We start from the raw sequence: 13,830 nt of genomic DNA, 5'->3' as shown, positions 1-13,830 counted from the left end.
AACCCTGGAACCTGCAACAACCAATCTTGCCCCTGTTCTACCAATGTCTCTGTAATAGCCACAACATGGAACTCCCAAGTACCAACCCACGCTGCAAGTTCACCTACCTTATTTCGTATACTTCTCGCATTGAAGTATACACACTTCAAGCCACCTTCCTGTTTACAGGCACCCTCCTTCGAGATTGATGCCATGTTCCTAACCTCCCTACACTCCAGGTCCTGCACCCTAAAGCTACAGTCCAGGTTCCCATGCCCCTGCAGAGTTAGTTTAAACCCCCCGAAATAGCACTAGCAAACCTCCCCCCAAGGATACTGGTGCCCCTCAGGTACAGGTGTAGACCATCATGTCATAGAGGTCCCACCTTCCCCAGAAAGAACCCCAGTTATCCAGAAACTGGAATCCCTCCCTCCTGCACCATCCCTGTAGCCACGCATTTAACTGCTCTCTCTCCCTATTCCTCGACTCTCTATCACATGGCACGGGTAACAAACCAGAGACAACAACTCTGTTCTAACTCTGAGCTTCCAACCTAGCTCCCTGAAAGTCTGCCTAACATCCTCATCCCTCTTCCTACCTATGTCGTTGGTGCCAATGTGGACCACGACTTCGGGCTGCTCCCCCTCTCCCTTAAGGACCCAGAAAACACGATCAGAGACATCATGTACCCTTGCACCTGGGAGGCAACATACCAAACGTGAGTCTCTCTCGTCCCTACAAAACCGCCTATCTGTGCCCCGAACTGTCGAGTCTCCAATAACTATTGCTCTGCTCTTCTCCACCCTTCCCTTCTGAGCAACGGGGATAGGCTCCATGCCAGAGGCTTGAACCCCATTGCTTACCCCTGGTAAGTCATCCCCCCCACAAGTATCCAAAACGGTATACTTGTTCTTGAGGGGAACGGCCACAGGGGGTCTCTGCACTGGCTGCTTCCTCCTAGTCCACCTCACTGTCACCTCTCCTGTGCTCCTTTATAGGAAAACAACTTATCCAGGTAAGCTTGCGCTTACCTGCTCTGCTGACAGAGTGAGGCCGAAGCCTTGAAGCTGCGCGCCTTTATAGGGGAAACAAACAAACAACTTACCCAGGTAAGCTTGCGCTACACCAGCTTCCGGGTCCGCTCCGTGCTTTTTAAAAATAAATTCAAATTTAAACTGTTAAACAAACGTCACAGAGCCTTCAATCAGCCACTGCCAAACAGCCCTTATCTGCTCTGCTGAGAGAGTGAGCTATGTCTCGCAATCCTTCTAATCCCACTCATAAAGGGGATTAGAGAACAGAGGTAGCTTGGATAACAGTTAGAGGTGGGAAGGGGAGGAAGCAGGCAGTTCAGGGATCCCCTGTGGTCGTTCCCCTCAAAAATAAGTATACCGCTTTGGATACTGTTGGGTGGGACGGCCTAGCAGGGGTAAGCTGCAGTGACTGGGTCTCTGGCACGAGGTCCGGCTCTGAGGCCCAGAAGGGAAAGGGGGAGAGGAGGAGAGCGCTAGTTATAGGAGACTCTATAGTTAGAGGGACAGACAGGCGGTTCTGTGGACAAGGGCGGATGGTCTGTTGCCTCCCGGATGTCAGGGTCCTAAATGTCTTGGACTGTGTCTTCAGAATCCTTAAGGGGGAGGGTGTGCAGCCAGAAGTCATGGTGCACATTGGCACCAACGACATAGGTAGGAAGAGGGGTGGGGAGGTCATTCAGGAGCTCAGGGAGTTAGGCTGGAAGCTAAAAGATAGGACGGACAGAGTCGTCATCTCTGGGTTGTTGCTGGTGCCACGTGACACTGAGGCAAGGGATAGGGCGAGAGTGCAGTTGAACACATGGCTGCAAGGATGGTGTAGGAGGGAGGGCTTCAGGTATTTGGACAATTGGACTGAATTCTGGGGAAGGTGGGACATGTACAAGCAGGATGGGTTGCACCTGAACCAGAAGGGCACCAATATCCTGGGAGGTAGGTTTGCTAGCACTCCTCGGGTGGGGGGGGGGGTTAAACTAATTTGGCAGGGGTTTGGGATCCGGACTTGTAGTCCAGCAAGTAAGTAAGCAGTTTTTCAGGATGTCCAAGAATGTAGGGAGGCTGTGGAGAAGGTAGCATTGACAGGGAATACTTGCAGACAGAGACACTTGCAGGCACTTGCTCAAGTGTGTATACTTCAACGCAAGGAGTATCAGAACTAAGGTGGGTGAACTTAAGGCGTGGATCGGTACTTGGGACTACGATGTTGTGGCCATCACGGAAACGTGGATAGAAGAGGGACAGGAATGGTTGTTGGAGGTTCCTGGTTACAGATGTTCCAGTAAGATTGGGGGGGGGGTGGTAAAAAGGAGTGGAGTGGCGTTGCTAATTATAACGGCTGCAGAAAGGTAGATTGAGGGGGATTTGCCTTTGCAGGTAGTTTGGGCTGAAGTCAGAAATAGGAAAGGAGCAGGCACCTTGTTGGGTGTTTACTATAGGCCCCCCAATAGCAGCAGAGATGTGGAGAAACAGATTGGAAAACAGATTTTGGAAAGGTGCAGAAGCCACAGGGTCGTAGTCATGGGCGATTTCAACTTCCCAAATATTGATTGGCAGCTCTTTAGATCAAGTAGATTGGATGGGGCGGTGTTTGTGCAGTGTGTCCAGGAAACCTTCCTAACTCAGTATGTAGATTGTCTGACCAGAAGGGAGGCCATATTGGATTTGGTACTTGGTAACGAACCGTGACAAGTGATGGGCTTGTTAGTGGGTGAGCATTTTGGTGATGGTGACCACAATTCTGTGACTTTCACCTTGGTTAGGGAGAGGCATAGGTGCGTGCAAGAGGGTAGGATTTACAGTTGGGGGAAGGGTAAAGACGATGCTGCAAGACAGGATCTGAGGAGCATAAATTGGGAGGACAGACTGTCAGGGAAGGATGTCGTTGAAATGTGGAACTTTTTCAAGGAACAGATACGACGTGTCCTTGATATGTATGTACCTGTCAGGCAGGAAAGAGATGGGCGGGTGAGGGAACCTTGGTTGACGAGGGAGGTTGAATGTCTTGTAAGGAGGAAGAAGGAGGCTTACATCAGGTTGAGGAAACAGGGTTCAGACAGAGCGTTGGAGGGATACAGAATAGCCAGGAGGGAGCTGAAGAAAGGGATTAGAAGAGCTAAGAAGGGCATGAAAAATCTTTGGCGGGTGGGATCAAGGCTAACCCCAAGGCCTTGTATGTGTATGTGAGAAACATGAGAATGACGAGAATGAGGGTAGGTCCGATCAAGGACAGTAGTGGGAGACTGTGTATTGAGTTGGGAGAGATAGGAGAGGTCTTGAATGAGTACTTTTCTTCAGCATTTACAAATGAGAGGGACCGTATTGTTGAAGAGGAGAGTATGAAACGGACTGGCAAGATAGAGAGGATCCTTGTTAGGAAGGAGGATGTGTTGGGCATTTTGAAAAACTTGAGGAAGACAAGTCACCCGGGCCTGACGGGATATATCCTAGGATTATGTGGGAAGCAAGAGATGAAATTGCAGAACCATTGGCAATGATCTTTTCATCTTCAGTGTCAGCAGGGGTGGTGCCAGGGGACTGGAGAGTGGCGAATGTTGTGCCCCTGTTCAAAAAAGGGAATAGGGATAACCCCGGGAATTACAGGCCAGTTAGTCTTACTTCGGTGGTAGGCAAAGTAATGGAAAGGGTCCTGAGGGATAGGATTTATGAGTATCTGGAAAGACACTGCTTGATTAGGGACAGTCAGCACGGATTTGTGAGGGGTAGGTCTTGCCTTACAAGTCTTATTGAATTCTTTGAGGAGGTGACCAAGCATGTGGATGAGGGTAGAGCAGTGGATGTAGTGTACATGGATTTTAGTAAGGCATTTGATAAGGTTCCCCATGGTAGGCTTATGCGGAAAGTCAGGAGACATGGGATAAAGGGAAATTTGGCCAGTTGGATAGAAAGCTGGCTAACCGGTCGAAGTCAGAGAGTGGTGGTAGATGGTAAATATTCAGCATGGAGCCCAGTTGCAAGTGGAATTCCACAGGGATCAGTTCTGGGTCCTCTGCTGTTTGTAATTTTTATTAATGACTTGAGTCATTAATAAAAAGTCGAAGGGTGGATCAGTAAATTTGCAGACGATACAAAGATAGGTGGAGTTGTGGATAGTGAGGAGGGCTGTTGTCGGCTGCAAAGGGACTTAGATATGATGCAGAGCTGGGTTGAGGAGTGGCAGATGGAATTCAACCCTGTCTAGTGTGAGGTTGTCCATTTTGGAAGGACAAATAAGGATGCGGAATACAGGGTTAACGGTAGGGTTCTTAGTAAGGTGGAGGAGCAGAGGGATCTAGGGGTCTATGTTCATAGATCTTTGAAAGTTGCACGCAGGTGGATAGAGCTTGTAAGAAGGCCTATGGTGTATTAGTGCTCATTAGCAGAGGGATTGAATTCAAGAGTCGTGAGGTGATGTTGCAGCTTGAAAGGACCTTGGTAAGGCCACATTTGGAGTACTGTGTGCAGTTCAGGTCGCCTCATTTTAGGAAAGATGTGGAAGCTTTGGAGAGGGTGCAGAGGAGATTTACCAGAATGCTGCCTGGAATGGAGAATAGGTCCTACGAGGATAGATTGAGAGTGCTAGGCCTTTTCTCATTGGAACGGCGAAGAATGAAGGGTGATTTGATAGAGGTTTATAAGATGATCAGGGGAATAGATAGAGTAGACAGTCAGAGACTTTTTTCCCGGGTACAACAGAGTGTTACAAGGGGGCATAAATTTAAGGTGAAGGGTGGAAGGTATAGGGGGGATGTCAGGGGTAGGTTCTTTACCCAGAGAGTGGTGGGGACATGGAATGCGCTGCCTGTGGGAGTGGCAGAGTCAGAATCATTGGTGACCTTTAAGCGGCAATTGGATAACTGCATGGATAGGTGCCCTAGCTAGGACAAATGTTCAGCACAACATCGTGGGCCGAAGGGCCTGTTCTGTGCTGTATTGTTCTATGTTCTATGTTGTATAAGAAAGACACTTGACATATTCCAGACATGGGAACGTGTGCTCTAGGTGGAAGGCGCTGGGAGGTGATTGGTAACCTGGGAATTGGTGGAGAGGCACTTTGAGTGACAGAGTGGGGGAGTACATTAACTTGTCGCTGTGTGGGCTGATCAGGGGTGAGTGTCTCAATGTGTTTCCATCTCTGTGTCAGAGAGAGTGTGGTTAGTGCTTGCATCTAAGCCATAGTTCTGATGGTTTAACTCCATGGAACCAGCCATCCTGAACTCACTGAAACATGGACTGGCTCTGATGGGAGAGGGGGAATGTGAGGAGCTACTGAGAGAGCTGGGACTAATTGGAATGGTGAGTATAGGCTCTTTAATATTACTCTCTCCATGTCTTTTCTTGTCTCACATTTTTCTCTGTGTTAGGCTTTTTTCCCTTATCTCTGTCTCTTTGTCTCTGCCTCTATCCCCCCCCCTCTCTCTCTCTCTCTCTCTCTTCCTTTCTTTCTCTACCTCTTTACCAATTTGTAAAGATATCTCCCTTGCACTCTCTCTCTCTCTCCCTTTCACCTCCTCTCACTGTGTTTCTCTCTGCCTTTATCGTTGTCTCCTCGACTTCTATGTAAACATGCCTGACTTTACCCTTTATCGCTTTTGTCTCTGTCTGCCTCTTTGTCTGCTTCTCCCTATGTTTCACTCTGTGTGCTCAACAAAATCTTGCTCTGTCCCACAATTTTGTGCTGCCCTGTTCTTGCACAGCCTCAATGCCTATTATCTATTCCTTTCCCACATTACTTCTCACTTCTCCAGACTGAGTTATAGAGCCACAGAGTCATACAGCATGGAAACGCACCTTTCCGCACAAGCAATCTCTCCAAAGCAAGCAAGTCCCACCCGTCTGCGATGGGCCCATATCCCTCCAAACACTTCTTAAGGGTTTACTTAATCAAATAATATTTAAAACATTGTGACTGTACCAGCATCCACCACTTCCTCTGCAAATTCCTTCCACGCACGAACCCGTGCTATGTAAAATTGTCCCTCATGTCTTTTTAAAAATCTTTCTCCTTTTGCCTTTTACCCCTTCGTCTCAAAATCCTCCACCCTACGAAAAAGACACCTGTCATTCACCTAATCCGTACCTTATCTATACCTTATCTGTAGCTGTCCTGCTTTTGTAAACTTCTATAAGGTTACCTCTCAAAGCTCCTACGTTTCAGTTAAAAAAGTCCTGGCATCTACTCCTAACTCAAACTCGCACTTTCCAGTAACACTCTGGTAAATATTTTCTGAATTCCTTCCTGCTTAATAATATCCTTCCTATAACAGGGCGACAAGACGTGTTCACAGTACCACAGGAGCGGTCTCACCAATATCCTGGACATTATATCCCAACCCCTGTACTCAAAAGATCTGAGCAGTGAAGGCAAGCATGCCAACCACCTGACTCGCCCTGTCTATATGTGATCAAAGCTTCCAAGAATTATGCACCTGAACCACTGGATTTCTCTGTTCTAGAGCACTATCCAGAACCCTACTTTTAACTGTTTATGTCTTTCTTTATTTATGTATTTTTTCCTTAAGTTTCCTGGCACAATAATGGGAAGGTAGTGGTGTAGTGGTTTCATAAATGGGCAAGTGACCCAGAACACAGGACCAAATGCCACCATGACAGATGATAAAACTTGAATTGAGTGAAAACCTGGATCTGAAAGCTAGTCTAATGCTGCCCATAAGATGTAAGTATAGAAGTAGGGATTCCAGCCCATCGAAGTGATGGATTCAGATTCATACAACATAGTAACCGGACCTTCAGGCACATATATACTAACTACTGAACAGTGATCTACACTAATCCCATTACCTGTTCTTGGTCCATAGCCTAATGTGCCCTGGCATTTTAAGCAATCATTCAAATGGTTCTTTAACGTTGTAAGTGGACCTGCCTCCACCACTGTCTCAGGCTTCCTGTTCCATATCTCTCCCAGCCTCTGTGAAAAATATATATTTTTCATTAGTTCCCTGCCAAACTGTTTATCCCTCACCTTAAACTTAATCTGTCTGATCTTTGACATACCTGCCATGGGGAAAAGGTTCTCAAAAGATCTAGCCTGGCTATACAAAGTTAAAAATCACACAACACCAGATTAGAGTCCAACAGGTTTAATTGGATGTTTAACTTTGTGCACCCCAGTCCAACACTGGCATCTCAAAATCATCACTGCCCTGGCTATGTCTCTCATTAGTTTGTACACCTCAATTAGATCTCCCACTCAGCATGTGCTCCACCATTCAATGCAACCACGGCTGATCACGTGAGCAAACTGATTCTGCTGGTACACTAAACACTCATATTGTTTAATTTACAGTTTAAAAAGCAGATCAACCGATTATAAAGAATAAAACATGCTGTTTGAATATTTGAGAAATCGCCCAGTCATATTTTACTCGAGACTGTGCAGCATTTGCACAGGACATTTTTAGATGTTTGCTTGAAAAGGGATGAAAAATTGAATTTGCAATAAAAATGAAGAGGGTGGGATTTCTGGCCATTTCGAAACTCCGGGTTGTGAAACTATATTTTCAGGTTTGACCTGATATTTTCACTCGGTCTTGTACTCTCTCCACAGAAGCTTTGAGCAACATTCAGTGATTATCCCAGTTTCATAGTGTGGGCAGAACAACAGAACAATCCCTGAACCCTGTAACCCTGCATTTCCCGTGGCATAACCCACCTAGCTTGCACATCCCTGGACATGATGGACAATCACATGAGATGTTTTGTTAGTTCTGTGATTCCTGACAGTCACATATGTACTACATTGGAGCATTGAAGCAATTCTTGCTGGTATTTTAACATTCAAAATCCTGTAACAAGGGGCAGTCTTGTTACTGGATGATGAAAGGAGAATGGAGGGCCACATTTCTCTGAAAATGAAAGGTTTCATTCATTCAGACACTGGCCACTTATTCCTCCTCCTGGCGCCAAAGGTAGCTGCTCGACCTGGCATCACACTCTTGGCCCGAATAACCTCTTCCCTCCTCCCGTTTCCACCGTGTCACTGCTCCCGCAAAGGGGCAATGATACAATGTCACCCTCTTGTGTACCAACACATGTGAGTAAAGGTGAAGTGACAGATTGTCTCAAAAATAAGATTCAAGCAAGAGGTAATGGGAGAAGCGTGTCTGTGTGATCGGAGGCCTGTGAGCTCCCCAAGCCACTACGCAAGCAGGAATTTGTTTCATTGGATGAAGCTTCACATCCGGTGAATCTCTTAGGCTGCACACGTGTTTCATTTTCCAAACAATGTCTTTGGAGGCACAGAGCAGTATTGCCTCATTGATGTTGCCCTGAGATAACAGCAGAAGTAGACAAACATGAGAGGAGAGCGAGAGAGGGGCACAATGGGATATTGAGATCTAGATGGAGAGGGAGTAAGGGAGAGAGTTGAATTCTGCTGAGGCCAGATCAGAGTGGGTGACCCAGAGGTGAAAGCAAGGACAGAGTGACTTAAACCCAACCCTTGAGCTTGGCCCCAGTCCCTTCCCCTTTCCCTGAGGACCAGAACTTGGGGCTGAGTCTGTCTCTGTCCAGCTCAGCTTCTTCAACACAGAGAGAAACAACAATATTGTTCACTCTGCTGCATGGTACTTTGTAGTGAACATTTTTATTTTTTATAAATAGAAGTGATTGGTACAGGCAGTGGAATGGTGCCTTTCCCCCGGCCCCTGAGTTGAGAGGAACATTGAAATGTGTCCGTGTAACCCCGCAGTGAGATAAGTTTGGACAAACCAGCACTACCCTCAGTCTGTTATCATAGCGACAGCTGTTCCTGGATGGTTTGGTTAATGAGTGAATTTGATTGATCGATGTTTTTGGGTGAAGGGATATTTCAGCACACTCTTTAGCTGCTGTCCGAAATTAGTCTGGTTCATGGCATAAACCACGGTGTTTGTGCAGCAACTGAGGAGCTGCAACATGAAGCCTGGTTCCAATCTATATTCAATGTGTCATATGCCAAATCATCCATCCTGTACCATACAGTATACACCATTAACATTGACCATAACAGTACAAAATTGGCCAAGACCACAAACGATGGATATTTTTTGGTTTCTCATTTCTGTGTCAGACTGAGTGTCCCCATTAGTGTGAGTCCGGAGTCCTGTGAGCTCTGCTGGTTCCTAAAATTTTCCTGACGGTGAAAGTATTGTGTGACAGAATTAGGAGAAATGGGAGAAACGGGGTTAGAATGTGGTGGAGGAACTCTACTGTGACCCAGACACGAGAGTAAACAATGCTGTCTTTTACATCACGAAACCAGAGTTGTTCATGTGCAAGTAATGAGCAGTGAGCATAAAATACCAGAAAATGTTCTTTCAACAGCTCAGAACAGTCACTGTTCCCGGAATCACAGCTACCGTTTTCTCACTGCTACATTTACAGCTTCTGGCAACAAATGGCTACAAATCGATCAAAGGTGAAAGTGACAGTGAACTGGACAGAGCCGTGAGTGGCTGCATAAAGCTGGACAGCGTGGATATTACACACGGTGACGGAGTACTCCAGGAAATAGAACTGTTCCTGGCAAACAATGATAATATGTCTCCATATCAGGTCAAGGATCATGACCTGTAGATCCAGCGCTGCCATTGCCCCCAGATAACGTCTGACACATGGAGACAATCCACAATCTTTACAAAGAAGGATGTAGATCATCACTACGTTAGCTGGGAGGAAGCAAAATAAACACATTACCCATCATCCTGGAGGCAAAGTGACCAGTTGGATTGAGGACCCAGTGAGATTTTCAAATGGGTCACTGTATTCAGAGACTTTTTGAAATAATTGGACGTAAAATAACTAACGGGGAGTCCAGAGTTTCTTCCAAAAATGTGACGTAGAGTACAAGAAACCGTCTGTCCCCAAGCGCACAGACACATATCCATAAGAACAGATGGCTTCTAGAAAATTCCTACACTCTTAAGCACTCGAGATCCCAAACAGATCACTTCTTTTGTTCCTAACATGGAAGATGAAAACGTTACCAATCACTGTAACTGTGTCTTTCCTCCATATCTTTTTTTTCCTTTTGTATCTTGAGCCCCAGCTTCTGTTTGGAACATGACATGAACAGGGTTGGAGGAGATGAGAGGGAGAGAAGAACTGGCAGTGAGACAGTGAAAGTGAAAAGTCAGACAGAGACAAACAGGATTGAAGACAGGGGCAGACTGAAGGGGTGGTAATGAATACTTCAGGTTGTTCCAGCTCTCTTGATGGTTTCTCACACCCCCTCTCTCCCAAGAGAGGCAGACCGTGCTCCTGGGGTTTGCTTCAGCTGGGAATGCATCAGTGTGACTTTTTCTTTGTCCGAGTCTGTCCAATAGGGTCTTCGTTGTTGTGTGGTGTGAATCTCCCTCTGCTATCTCTCTCTGTTCTGTCTGCCCCTCCTGTGATCAGAGTGATCTGTTCTGCTGGGCTCCCTGTGCAACTGCATAAGAAGCAGGATTTGTTTTGGAGAAAGCATCTCAGTCTGTGAATTTCTCACATTGCACATTCATTTCGTTCTTCTAATAGTGTCTTTGGAGATACAGAGCAGTTTCATCCAATCCCTTGTGATGTTGTCCCTGAGATATGAGGAGAAGGAGATGAACGTGCCCAGTGCTATTCTCATTCTCTCCACCTCCTTTGCAGCGCACCGAAAGCTAGTGCTTCCAAGAAAACCTATTGAGCAATAACCTGGTGTTATGGGATTTTTCACTTTGTACACCCCAGACCAATACTGGCATCTCCAAATCATGTCGACTTCAAATTTGTGAGAGTATGTCAGAAAGCATCGTAAGCCACAGAAAGTGCAATAAAATAACCCTGTCTCCTCACGGAATGGTTCACTCAGATGGGCCTGGATGCAGTTGCAGTGGAAACACTCTATTTAATGTGAATAATGTCAGGAATACTGCTCAAAGACAAATCCTTTCCACCTGGTAGAGGAGCAAAACATTTCCCCAAGAGCATGTTCCACACTGATGAACCTCAGTCCAATTAAAATCTTTTCTACACTGGCCTCGTGTGTGTATGTGTGTGTGTGTGTGTGTGTGTGTGTGTGCGCGCGCGCGCTGTCAGTTTGGATGGTGCTGTGAGCTTCTGCCCTCCCTCTGTCCCTGTCCGAGTGGAGTTTTCAGGGTTTGTTCCATTTTCCACCACCTGTACAGTGGTGTGGGGAGGCCTGCAGAGGGTTACATTGTATCACTTTTGACACAAGGGGCTTCACTCCACGATTTTGAGTCATTACCTAATTACAGGAAATTTCTATTTGGGACTGCATTGGAGTAGCAGCCCATTGGAATTCAGTAGCTTGATGCTGAAAAATAGAAAGTCCAGTCTTTTGATATCATATATACGCTTTATTCATAATGTAAGGAATTCATGTTCACTATAAATGTTACTGTGTTTCTGAATTTCACTCTGAACCCAGGCTGCATGAACAATTGGGTGGGTTCTGACAATGTCATGTAATAACCTGACACAATACCTCACATGGAAACTGCTCACAGGTGGCTGTTTGTGACAATAGGATGGGGTGTGTGGAATTGTTATTGAGGAGTGAGATCATGTATTTAAAAGTGAAACATTTTCAGATTAACTATTCTACTCAATTGTATCAGAACTTTATGAAGAATTTGATTTTGCTGGAGACTTACAGAGGGTTCCAAGCTGATAGGAGTTATACAGCAGGAGATCCCATTTCCACTGATAGTTCCTTTGGATTGTGTTACACTGGGGGAAACCATGAGTTCTCAGCTCAACTCTCTCCCTGTGCTGGGATAAGGACTCTCTGTCAGGATGTGATGGTGTACTCCCCACTTGCCTGGATGGGTGCAGCTCTAACACCACTCAAGAAACTTGACACAATCCAGGATGAAGCAGCCCACTTGATTGGCACCACATCCATAAACATCCCCTCCCTTCATCATTGACACAGTCTCAATAATTTGGACCATCTACAAGGTGCACTGCAAAGATTTACCAAAGATCCTCAGACAGCACCTTCCAAAACAACGACCCACTTCCACCTCGAAGGACAAGGGCAGCAGATAGAGGGGAACACCAACCCCTTCAAATTCCCCTCCGAGTCGTCCTCATCCTGATTTAGAAATATATTGTCATTTCAACAATGTCAAAGGCAGCTCAGCAGCACCTTTTCAAGGGGCAATTAGGGATGGGGAATAAATACAGACTCAGTCAGTGATACCCACATTCCAGGAATGAATAAAAATCATTTCATGGTCTGGAAGCAACAGGAACCTTCTCTGGGCTTCACGGAGGAGTTTTATTTATTCACAACGCAAGGAATTCATGTAACCAGGTATTTTACTGTGTCACTGCTCTTCTCTCTGAACTGAGACAATGTTGCCGCATAAATAAATGTATTTGTGCAACAACTTAGGTTCTGCAGAATGTAACCAACTGCACTGAAGTGATGCAGAAAAGGTGAGTTAGCATCAGGAGGGATTCATTGAATGACATAAAACAAGAAAATTACAACATTGATTTACCACAGGAGGATGAAGCTCACAGAGATGGTGACGAGCAAAATCACAACCTTCATTCTGCTCACCGTGTCTGGGTCTCTGGGATTCTCTCCTTCGTTCTCACTATTCAGCCTCTTCCAGACTCGACTGGTCATTAAAATGTGTCTGACTGTCAGAGCATTGAGAAACAGAATTAAAGCGAATGGCATTAAAGGGGTTAAAACTATATCAAGCCAATCTAATGCCACCCACCAAGTCTCAGCAAAGTAGTTTGATTTTGTTATACAGTCGAATGGCACATTATTGATGATCCTCCAAGGTTCAAACTGAAACTAGAAGGGGATGTTTTTCAGACAGAACAAGGTGCAGGTTGTTGCCAGAACCACAGTCGCAGCTTTCTCAGCGCAATATTTTGTTTTCAGCTTCTCCCAACAAATTGTCACAAATCGGTGAAAGGTGAAAGTGACAGCCAACCAGGCAGAGCAGTTCCTAGCTGCACGAAACAAGACCCCAATAACACTACACGCAGGAGTGATGTCCAGGAAAGACAACGGGAAATAATATGAGGGAAATTCCCGAAGTAAAATATCAACGATGATGACCATCAGATCGGCAGCTGTCATAACCACCAGGTAGCGAGTAGTGAAAGGGGAAACACCACACTTTCTCTGGGCAAGAATTGTAATTGCCAGCATTTTAACTGTGGGAGACAAATGGGAAACAAAACAATGAATTAATGATCTTAAATTCTTCTTGCCCACTCCAGAGAGCAACAACAAGATTTTAACATCAACACAGGTGCATATCCATCAATTCCTTTGCTTAACAGAAAAAAAAAGAACTATCCTGATGTCTGGATAAGGCTGACCAGTCAGTGAGCTGGAGATGTTATTGTTCAAAAGGTAAAACCGGAGAGCAGATCAGCAGCAGATTAAAACAAGTTCAATTGTCATAATGTCATACTTGGGATGCCAATAATAGCAAGGATGGTGTAGAACACCTTCCCCACGTGATCAATTGATCGATGAATTTTTCTGTGCGAGGTGATCTGTCCCTTCAGGCAGCTGACAGGCTCCTTGTTTGAGACTCTGAGCTGATGCATTCCCAGAGACGCTGCCTTATACTGTGTGGAAGTTCCTTGGGGAGATCGAGCTGACAACATTGCTCAGCTTTGTTGCTGTTTTTCACATTTCTGCCAGCAACAAGCAATAACAATAATGGGTTTAGCCACAATTAAGGAGAAGTGTTGCTGCTCAGTACATCATAATGAAACAACCAGAACAGAATCTTTAATCTGACAGCAATCACGCTGTCCACCATGAGCCCCATCCCGGTGTTACATTAAGACAGTT

Source organism: Hemiscyllium ocellatum, chromosome 44 (genome assembly GCF_020745735.1).
Source record: "Hemiscyllium ocellatum isolate sHemOce1 chromosome 44, sHemOce1.pat.X.cur, whole genome shotgun sequence".
Classification (NCBI taxonomy): domain Eukaryota; kingdom Metazoa; phylum Chordata; class Chondrichthyes; order Orectolobiformes; family Hemiscylliidae; genus Hemiscyllium; species Hemiscyllium ocellatum.
Note: the sequence above shows the minus strand (reverse complement) of the source record.